The sequence below is a fragment of the Brienomyrus brachyistius genome, chromosome 7 (assembly GCF_023856365.1).
Source record: "Brienomyrus brachyistius isolate T26 chromosome 7, BBRACH_0.4, whole genome shotgun sequence".
Taxonomy (NCBI): Eukaryota; Metazoa; Chordata; class Actinopteri; order Osteoglossiformes; family Mormyridae; genus Brienomyrus; species Brienomyrus brachyistius.
In genome coordinates this window covers 14,760,669-14,772,189 of record NC_064539.1, presented here as the reverse complement: position 1 = coordinate 14,772,189, position 11,521 = coordinate 14,760,669, and positions in this window count along the sequence as shown.

Sequence of the window (11,521 nt, the reverse complement as noted above, 5' to 3'; positions counted from 1 at the left end):
CCACCTACAGTTGAGGCCAAAATTATTAGCCGCCCATATGGAATTAGACAACTCTTGATTTCTCCATGAAAATGACCATTAGCAAGAAGTGTTTGTTATATTGGAAACAAATACAATATAAAAAAAAAAACAATGTCCATTGAGTTTAATTAGGATATTTTATTGATAGACTGAGTTGAAATAAGAAAGGGCAAAAATGAGACATCCAGAATTATTATCCCCCCTGGCCATTAATAGTCAGTAATGTACCCTTTCTGAGCTACAACTGACAATCTCTTAGAGTAGTTCTTTACTAGGTTGGGGGAGCACAGGTCTGAGGGATTTTGGCCCATTCTTCCATTGCAAATTGTTAGCTGGTCCAAATTGCATGGTTTCTGAGCATGGACATTCACTTTGAGTACCCGCCACAGATTCTCAATAGGATTGAGGTCTTGGCTCTGTGTGGGCCACTCCAGGATCTTGGTTTTGTTATCCTTGAACTGTTGGACTAATTTTGATGTATGCTTTGGATCATTGTCTTATTGGAAGACCCAGCGACAACCTCAGCCTAGATTACGAGCAGATTTCTGCATATTCTCCCTCAATGTCAACATAGTTCTTGTTTCATGAGGCCATGCACCCACACAAGGCCCCCTGTGTCTGAGGCTCCCTGTGCCTGAGGCCCCCTGTGTCTGAGGCTGCAAAACAGCCCCACAGCATGATGCTCCCACCACCATGTTTAACTGTGGCAACTGTGTTCCTAGGGTTGAAGGCCTGTCCCTTTCTTCGCCAAACATAAGCAACATTCAACAGTCCCAGTTTAGTCTCATCAGACCAAAGCACAGACTTCCAAATCTCATCTTTACCTTTCAGATGTTTACAGGCAAACCTCAGTCGGGCTGTGATGTTCCGCTCTTTGAGTAAAGGGGTTCTTCTGGGACGATGGCCCTGAAGCCCAGTACAATGAAGAGCCCTCACAACGGTGTTCCAAGAAATCTTGCACTTACGGCCACATTTGTTTCTTACAGAATTCGTCTCCTTGTACTTGGCAATGATGCAAAGTACAGCAGTTCTAGACACTGTGAATCGCTTGGAAATGGCAGTGTAGCCTTCCCCCTTATCATGAGCCTCTACTATCTTCTTTCTGACCTTCAGACTGATTTCCTTTGTCTTTGGCATGGTGAGTAACAGTAATCGCTCTCATGTGTTCAAGTGCCCTGTTCCTTGGAGTCTATTTATGCTGATTGAATGTTGTTAGGAAGCCAATTGACTGCACAGGTCTGGTTTCAAAGCTGGTTAATTACTGTAGGTGTGTTTTGAAAGCAAACATTATAATATTTTTGAACACCCCATTTGACCACTATATTCGCTATAAAGCAAGCCTAAAAATGTATTTTATATTGCAAAATGTACGAAAAGCTACTAAATAGCACTGCTGAATGTTTGATTATATCAAGTTTAATCAATGCTGCAAACAATGGGAAGAAGTTTAGAAAAATGTTCCATAATTCCTGGGGGGCTAATAATTTTGGCCTCAACTGTACCCAGTACAAAGTTGCAGTCACACACCAATCAAATTAGAAACTGACCCACTGGACGCTTCAGAGTTGAGTGGGCAGAAGCTATAGGCTGTATTATAAATGATAGCACTGCCTTTATTCCCAAAGTGCTACTGTCAGATTTTTTTTCTATTAATTGATTTTAGACTGGTGTTTCTCAATGCCTCTTTCATTATTAGAGAAAGAGCAACAGAGTTTGTTTACTTGGAACTAGCAGTGATGGCCCCATTCAGAAAATCTAGCAGACAGATAAGAGGCATCTTTTATTTATGAGGGAGACAGAAATGGATCTCTCCCACTTGATTTTGTGAATGAGAGACAGCTTCAGCTTTAAAGCAGATTCCTTAAGAAATTTAATTATTCTTTTCATTGCAAATGAACATAAAATACATTAAAAATGCCATGAAACCTTTCCAATACATGCTTATTTTTTGGATTCTGAAAGTGGGTTAAGTTTACTTGGGGGGCTGTGTGACATGCAATTTGAGCATCTTATTCACATAGATATTTTTAATAAGATCACATTAAATATCATCTAAAAAATTGGGCTTAAACATTATATAATATATGTGTTACCTTACTTAACATTGGCCCGTTTTTGTCTATTTTTATCAGAAATGAAAAGAAAAATCATTTAGAATTTAAACTGGTGTAAAGAGTCAGCATGATTATTGTTGTAATGGCAGTAACCTAGAATATATATGGATACCTTTTATAAACAAGAAAATCCACAACAGCTGAACTGCAAATAAATGCTATAAACTTGTTCATTGATGTATATTCCTAGTTCACCTACATGAAAATTTCAGATGACATTTACATCGCCATTGTGCAAGATGAACATAATCTGAAGTTGGAAACATACGGATGATTATCAGGGTTAGGTCACAGATGAAATTTACAAATGATCACACCAGCATTATTTATTGATGAATGATGAACTATTCAGGCTGTTATTTTCATCATGTAATAATGCTAAAAGTGCTTTACTTAAGTATTTATATGCTTTAGCATACCAAGATGTTTTGGAGAATTCTATGCTTTCCAACGTTGTGGGAACAGTTTGGGGAAGGCTCTTTTCAGTTACACACACACAAAGAAAGGTCCATAAAGACATGACTTGTGGAAATCTTGTGGAAAGCCCTCCCAGAAGAGTTGCAGCTGTTATGGCTGCAATGTGTGGACCAACTCCATATTGATTCCTATGGATTTAGAATGGGATGTCGTAAAATTGCTGTAGGTGTAACAGGTGTGCCAATACTTTTGTCCATATAATGTATATTACACAACTATACCCCTTTGTTGTTGAGAGGCTACATGGTTCAAGATATTAAGATGAAAACATGAGGATATTTATAATTTTTTGGACCACATTGCCTGAACCAAGAAAGATTCTCTGCTTATTGTTATAACAGCACTAGGCGAAAGGTCTTGACTGAATGAAGAAGGCAATATAGATAGGGTTAAATATATGAAATGTATAAAGTGTATGGTGAGTACAGCACAGAGTCTGTCACTGGGATACACTGTTTTTTCAGACACTCCTTAAACCCAGGATCAAGGCAAGATAAAGCTCATTTGCATAAATATTTTGAATGATGCAACTCTGGTGTCAATTAAGAAAAAAAACAAAGATCTCTGTGTGAGTGCTCAGCTGTTAAATAAACATGAATGCTCCGCCATCTGCTTTAGAATCACATGGTTGCTTAGCAATTTACATCTGTGTCAGAGCTCTGGTGGTCTTGTATGTTCACATTGTTGGTACAAATTGTAACAGGCAAAAAGAGATCAGCCTGAGTATGTGCAAGCATGACACCGTGAATGAAAAACAAAAGAAAATTGGGGATTAAATGAACAGAACTTGATTCCCATTGATAGAGACATTGTGAGACTGTGTATATTATATATGAAAGAGCTTATTGTATTTTCCTGATTCAAGATAGGAATCAACTATTTCATGAAATGTATTATTAAAACATTTTCTTTTTGCATTTGTGAAATATGAAAACACCCTAACACTGCTGAGTGTTGCAAAATATTAACTTTTGTATCATTTGGTGTGTAATTAATACATTTTACGTATACATTTTTTAATATTTATTTTTGAAAAGCAGAAATAAAGTTTTATTCAGTGTCTTCCCAAACACCACGTTTACGTGAAATAAAAAAAATGTTGGCACTCATGGCCACTTAAACATCCTTTAATAAGGTTAAGATAAAATCTAGTCTTGCTGTCTCCAGTGCTTGCAATGTGAGTTTATATAAATGTTTGGTGATGTGTGCTTGATGTAAAGTGGTCCCAAAAATAAGCGCCTAATGGCTAGGGTGGGGAGGTGGAGCACTGCTGTTGAGGTTGTTGCTGCCATTGGGGGAGCAGACGAGGAGAAAATCAGGCCAATGGACTTCAACATGTGAGCGGCAGCAAAGGAAGAGAGGAGACGCCAGGAGAAAACTAGGCTGCATGGGTTTCTGCCTTCTGACATTGTTTACTTCACAGAGAACAAGCAAACGGCATGGCAACATGAGATGAGATTTATGCACACCTTAATTCAATTCTGTGATTGTCTTTTTCAGCGCTTCACAGTGCACACTGAAAATTACTTAATTGAATATTTGCATGGAAAGAGGAAAGCGTACTTGAACGTACACATAACTCAATGCACGGGTTGCACCATCATGCTTAGTCCTCAACTCAGTGTCCTACTTTATTAGTCAAGATCAATTTAAGAGGTTTTCAAGGGCTCTGATTATTAAACAATTCAGAGACACGTCTGTACTCTGAAAACAGAGTACAGATGTGTCTCTGTATTATTTTTCTCTGTATTATTTTTCATATCATATGTCTCAGAATTATTATGGTAAATAAAAACCTAAATATGTCTATCTTACATAGAAAAGTAAGATAGCAATAAATACGGAATTTATGAAAGGAGTAAACTTAAAATAAATTTGGACACATAGCCATGGGCAAAATAAACAATTGTATGTTTCCAGGATTAACTACAAAATATTAAGAAAAGGACATTCTTTAAAAAGACAGTTAATATTTCCAAACATTTCAATGAAATTGCCAGAAGAACAAAAACCACATCACTGATTATACACTAGATGCTTAATAAAGCAGAAATACAGCCAACAATTTAGCTGTTTATTAACAAATTTTTCACTGAAAACAGATCACATGCATAAAGATATTGTTGTAGAAATGAAAAACCATCTTGGTAGCCGTAATATTCCAATAAATTTTGGAATGATGAAGGAAATTTTGAAAAGCCTGCATTTCTTTTAACCAGATGGGTTGATTCAGGAGATTTGGAATGGTATATGTTTGCATATGATGCTAGCACTCGTGCGTCTTCAGGAAGCCAGTCTGGAAAAACCGAGGCAACATGCACACAGCTTGCCTCTCACTGCTCTCCCACCCTGTCCAAAGAAGGAAGGAGCGAGAGAAAGAGCCAGAAATCCGTGCCAAAACACACACAGACTGCGCACAGCTATATGACACGGAAACACAAGAGGCCCTTATCTGACTCACTACCTCTACAATCAGGCAAAGAAATGACAGAGAATACAAATAGCCACCAACTACCTCACATGACTATTTAAATGATGGATTTTTCTTGAAGTAGTTAAATATAAATGAAATCTATGAAATCGCATCCTGAAAATCCTTTCAGAATGAAGTTTCTTATAACAAAACAATAAAAAAATAAGAATATAACGGTAGTCATGTGACAATCATGGCTTTGCAGGGAGAAATGAGAAAAGGAAAAAAGCAGTCTACAAACATCAATGATTCAGTAAAGACCAAAAATAATGATCAATAGTTTTACAGCAGCTACTATATGAACAAAAGTATTGGGACAAACCTCAGGTGTTTCATTCAGACCCATTGCCATAGCTGTATAAAGTCAAGCATCTAACCATGCAGTCTGCTTTACAAACATTTGTGAAGAAATGAGTCTTTGTAAAGAGCTCAGTAAATTCAAGAATGGTACTTCCGTAGGCAGTCACCTTTGCAATAATTTAGTATGTGAAATTTCTTTCCTGCTAGATATTTCATAGTCAAATATAAATGGTATTATTGCAAGGTGGAAGTGCTTAGGAACCAAAGACCATATAAGGTATCATACTCTGTTGACTCAATAACTGCAGAGTTCCAAACTTCCTCTAGCATAAATCTACACACCAGGAGCTTCATGGAATGGGCTTCCATGGTCGAGCAGCTGCATGCAAACCACATCTCACCAAGTACAATAACAAGTGTCAGATGGAGTTGTGTAAAGCACGAGCTGAACTCTGGAGCAGTGGAAATGTGCTCTGTGGAGTGATAAATCACACTTCTCTGTCAGGCAGTGTAATCAATGAGTGTGGGTTTGATGGATGCCAGGAGAACCTTACCTGCCTGACTGCATTGTGTGAGCTGTAAAGTTTTGTGGAAGAGGTATAATGGTATATAATTGTTTTTCAGGGATTGGGCTTGGCCCTTAGTTCCAGTGAGTCCTTTGTCCAGATATTATTTGATATTGGTTTTGGTTTTGTCTCATCAAATTTGATTCCAGTTTCTTATTGTGCAACATGGTGCAACTTGGTTATATCCTTATTGCACTGTATTACAGCCATTATAATGTACCTACTTTGCATTATTGAGAAAACTGGAGATTTTGTCATGGCGAGTAGAATTCAGTTTTTCTGTTATTCTAAAATATGTGAAGTATTGGTTTAAAATACCACTGAATAGCATCCTATAAAAAATATGAGAGTTTGTGAATGAACTAAGGCATTAAAAAATGAATAATTAACTGCTTGAATTGTGGAGTGAAAATATATAACACAAGCTACACTTCTCAGCAATGTTTTCACATTAAGGCGGTATCCTCTAGGGAAGCGTAACAAACAATGAAACTGAAAAATCTTCCATAAGATCATAGAAGAATCTCAGGGCAGTCACTACACATATTGCTGTTTCCATGGTGACCTCAATGTGCAGCTGGGAAAGTAAGTCTGCTGTGAGACAAACCTGGCTCCTTGTTTTAATATCTATTAATAGTCTTTGATGGCAGGTGAATGACATCCTTCAAGGTTCAACATTGAGAGATTTTGTTAATGGGCAGAAGTCAAGATGTGAACCGGATTTGCTTTGGACCCACTTTACGCCCCGTCTACTCACAATTCTGTTGGGTCAGGCTATCCAGACCATATATATTAGTTGACTCCTTCTGGCTGCAGTTATTTCCTGCATTTCAACTGGTAGAAAGAGGACAGATTTTATCTACATAATTTCTTATAGGCAGTTATATAAAAGGTAGTTTCACTGGGGTAGGGTTTTTGTGATCATCCATCAGGCTTATTTAGCACGATTGGAGCTGTAATCATAACTAAAATATATATAAATTGTACCTATCAGACGTATTTTACAATCAGAACAGCATGTTAAGAAAAGACTAGTAATTAAAATAAAATAGGTCACAGTTAGCTCAGACACAGAAGGTATTTTTGCCTTGTATTTTACTCTATTGGGCTGGCCCCCCGTCCTGGGTTTTTCCCTGCCTCGTGCCCATTGCTTGAATAGGCTCCGGACCCCCCGCGACCCAGTAGAATTAGCGGTTTGGAAAATGGATGGATGGATGGATGTACTCTATTGTTCAAGATGAATTGATACTTCTGTGTTGAGACTTTGCCAGAGCAAATTAGAGAATCGACTGGCTTTGTGTTACAAAGAGACAGCCATTGTCAGAGTGGACAGGTCAGCATTGACAAAGAATGGAGAGTGAAATCAGTCAGGTGGGGATTAACCAGTCCCTTTCAAATGCTTATGGAACTGCTCACATGCACTTTGTTTGAATAAGTCTACACAAGTCTTTCTGATGCTACAATCAGCACTTCACCCTAGTGAAGGGCAGCTGGAGCACGGCAGGCATTAATGCTATCAGGATGTCCCATCTCTCTATTGTTCTGACCAGCATCAGTAGTCAGGTACAGGTCTAAGTGGAAAACTGCTGGACAGGACACTCTGGTGTAAATCTGCCTTGTATGCACTCATGACATAAGAACAGCTCATGCAGTATTTCATGTTCTGTTTCAGTAGCCTATAAGTACTTTAAGGTCCTGTAGATTACATAACCATCCATCCATCCATTTTCCAAACTGCTTATCCTACTGGGTCGCGGGGGGCAGGGAACAACCCAGGATGGAGGGGCCAGCCCATCGCAGGTCACACTCACACACCATTCACTCACACAAGCACTCCGTTTCGCGGCCATGCAACCTGAATGTGAACGCTCAGATCGGAATACATGTGGCTTTTTGCTTATACGCATGTGCTGACATCATCAGACTGCACCGGCAGGCTCGTACCCACACTTCACTTGGTGCAGGAGTTCCAGCAATAACTGCGAAAACAGAAAAAGCTAGCCGCCTGACTTTTTTCTCCTTTTCGACCTGCTCATGTACAGCTGATTCACTGTTTGTCATCCTCCAGAGCAAAGTGCGATACATGTGTGAGCTACTAACGCTTCCATTTTTAATGCCATCAGTCGTTCCACAGATATGATGTTTTTTGTTGTTGGTGACGCAGTTGACCCGTGTAAAAAACGCATCAATATACACATGCGTGACGTTTCGGAGGACCGATGCATTCACATTACAGTCAGATACAGGTCACTTGGAGTTATGAATGTGAACCATCAAGAGAGACAAATCTGATCTGAGCAAAAAATCGGAATTGAATGATACGGCTGGCAGTGTGAACGTAGCCATAATGTTTTTTTTTTTTTTTGGGGGGGATCTCTTAGCTTTCTAATCCATGCCTCAGAGATCAGTTTAGGTGTCAAGAGAGAAATGATCAAAAATGACTCCAGGACTCAGGGATCACACACAGCTGTGTTAGCTTGTGACTAAATTAACACAGATAACGCCTCGCCTGTTTCGAGAATGATTATCCCCGTGGTCACACCCGAACCCGGAGTTACCAAGATCAGGGGGTATAGAATATGACCAGTCAATTTTGCTTGATATTCAGTCTTGTGCAAAGTTTTCTTGACAAAACTGTTAGCTAGTTAGCTGCAAACTTTCCTTTACTCTATCAGTTAGATTTCAGAGCTTTGGTTCCCTTTTTTATTATAGATTGTTTGTTAGTTCCTAGTTCTCCATCTCATAGTTGGTTCATATATCTTATTTCTTGATTTTCATTTTTTGTTTAGATACTTGATTCCTAGTGTCTCATTGGGTTCTTGTTCCTAGGCGGGTTCTTGTTCTCTGTATTCTCCAATCCATTATATCAGAATGCTTCTTGTTATATAGCACTTTGGTGGCATCTGACCTGTCCACATCCTAATATCCATTGGTATTTGTTTCTGACAGACTGAAGGCCCATCAGGCGGAAAACCTAGCAGATGGGTGAGATGGCTCAGGGAGAAACTTGTTTTGTCTGTGCTTTATGTTTATATTATCGAGAGGAGTCGCAGCGCACGATTGATGGCAACTCCAGTCTGTACTAGGAACTGGATGGCTGTGAGGACTCTGAGGGCAGATAAGGAGGTGTTTGTTAAACAAATCTGTGAGCAGGTGACACCACATCCTGCATGTCTGCCTGCGGGAAGAATGTTGATCATGTTGAGAGATTTACCTACATCAGCAGCAACATTCATGTCTCTGATGACTCTTCCTATGAAGTCAGCAGAAGGATTGGAAGAGCATAGAGGGTCATGAGGTCGCTGGAAAGGGGTGTGTAGCGTTCCCAATATCTTTGTAAGAGGACGAAGGTCCAAGTCTTTAGAGTCTTGGTGCTCCCTGTCTTCTTGTGTAGCTGTGAGACATGGACACTATCCAGTGACCTGAGATGAAGACTGGACTTCTTTAGTACTGTGTTTTTTCGGAGAATCCTTGGGTACCGCTGGTTTAACTTTAGGTCGAACGAGTGGTTGCTAGAGTCATCCCGAACATGGCTCATTACCTGCATTGTTAGGGAGCATCAATTACAGCACTACGGCCATGTGACGCATTTCTCTAAAGGTAATCCGGCTTGCAGGATCCTCATTGCTGATGACCCAAACAGCTGGACCAGGCTAAGGAGACACCCACAAAACACCTGGCTGGGGTAGATCGATGGCCATTTCTGGAGGGTGAGACTGGACTGTGTATCTGCCTGGGGGATCGCCGACCGGGATCCCAAAAATGTCGCTGTGTGATGGGTGTGGCAACGCGCTGAATCAGCGCATGCTCCCCAACCTGACCTTTATGTTGCATATTTAAGTAAATTGTATAAAGTTGCATGAAGTTTCTCAGAATACAATCGAAGAGGCTGATATGCTGTCACCGGAATCTCATCATGCTGAAAGTATTGTGACCGGTATGGCGAGCAGGAAATATGGAGCGTAGAATCAGGGTCAGGCAGACAGAAGTCCAAAACAAAGGGGTTTATTTGGGCAAGCAGGCAGACAAGGGACCAGAGGAAACACAACATCAATGACAGACCTAGGGAAACTGATTTGAACATGAACTTAATGACAAAAACACGGAACAGCTGATAACAATCAGGAATTCACATGAGGTTAATGAGGGGGCATGGCACACAGGAGGATCGAACGAGCAGGTCACAGAAAGTGTATGTTTGTGGTAGACTTATATATATTATAATTATTATCAGTTTTTGACATCTATGTGGAAAATGCAAGTGATAATCTTAGATCCAGTTCTACATACATTCTTGGCAATAGTCAGAATGCAATACCCCCTGCACCAAATGCACCAAAAATCAGCTAAATTAGAGGCACAGTGGTACTTCAAAATTCAAACTTGATCCGTTCACAACTCGGGTGCGAATCCTAAAAAGTTCGAGTTCTTATAGAATTTTCCGCATAAAAAATAATGGAAAACCAATGGGGGGTTCCCAGCCCCAAAAAATACACCTATTTTTTTAGCATCTAAACACAAAATGAACAGGATAAGAAGAGCACATACTGTACTAAACACATCTATAATAAACATCTAATATCTACAATAAACACATTTATCAAAACAGTAAAGTAAGAAAATAAGTGTATCCAAACATAAATGTATAAAGTTTAAAAAAAACGTGTCCCGCCCCGATCGTCCGCTCCTTCCGTGTGCCACACCCCCTCGTTAACTCCGAGTGGAATCCCCGTGTGATCAGCTGTTTCTGGTTGTTGTCATTAGTCCTATGTATTTAGTCAGCGTTTCAGTTTGTTTCCCCAATCTGGTCATTGTACTGTCCGTCTGCCTTACCTGACGGCTGCGCATTTGAATCCGTTTCGTCCCCGTTCAGCACGACAATATTATTATAATTAAATGTACTAATTTATAATTAATTATATTAAAATAAATAAATGTTTACTTATAAATGTATTTATTACATAATAGTTACTATCTGTCATTGTCCAAATGTATTTTTACGGTCTAAATATATGTATTCAGCTAGTGTAAACATGCACGATGCTATCACAGCGAATGCGCGGCTGAGACTGAAGCTTTGCCCCTTCTTTCCCCTGAGAGACATAAGGCATGACTCATTTCCTCGCGCGTACGAGTTATCTTAGGTCGGCGTTCACGGTTCAACTTCTGAGATTCAGGTTGAGTTCTAGGTAATTTTTTTTCGAACTGGTTGTTCGGCTTTTATGAAATTCGAGTTTTAATGAGCTTGAGTACTGAGGTACCAATGTATTTCTCCAAGCTGGGAAAAAACACCCAAGTAATCTATAACAAAGATATCATAATCAATAATATATACAATTAAGGTATATACAATCGATGTCCATTTTATTAGGTACGCCTAACTACCGAGTTGGATGATGTTTGTTTAGTTTATTGTACCATTTTCTGTAAACTCTGGGTGGTGTACTGAGTATAAATCTAAGATGCAGGAACCACCACTGACCCTTTCGCTGACTGTGTATTCAGTTGCAGCCACATGATTTTCTATTTGTAGGAGCAGGCTGTTTAAATTTCAGAAAGCTTGCTTTGGT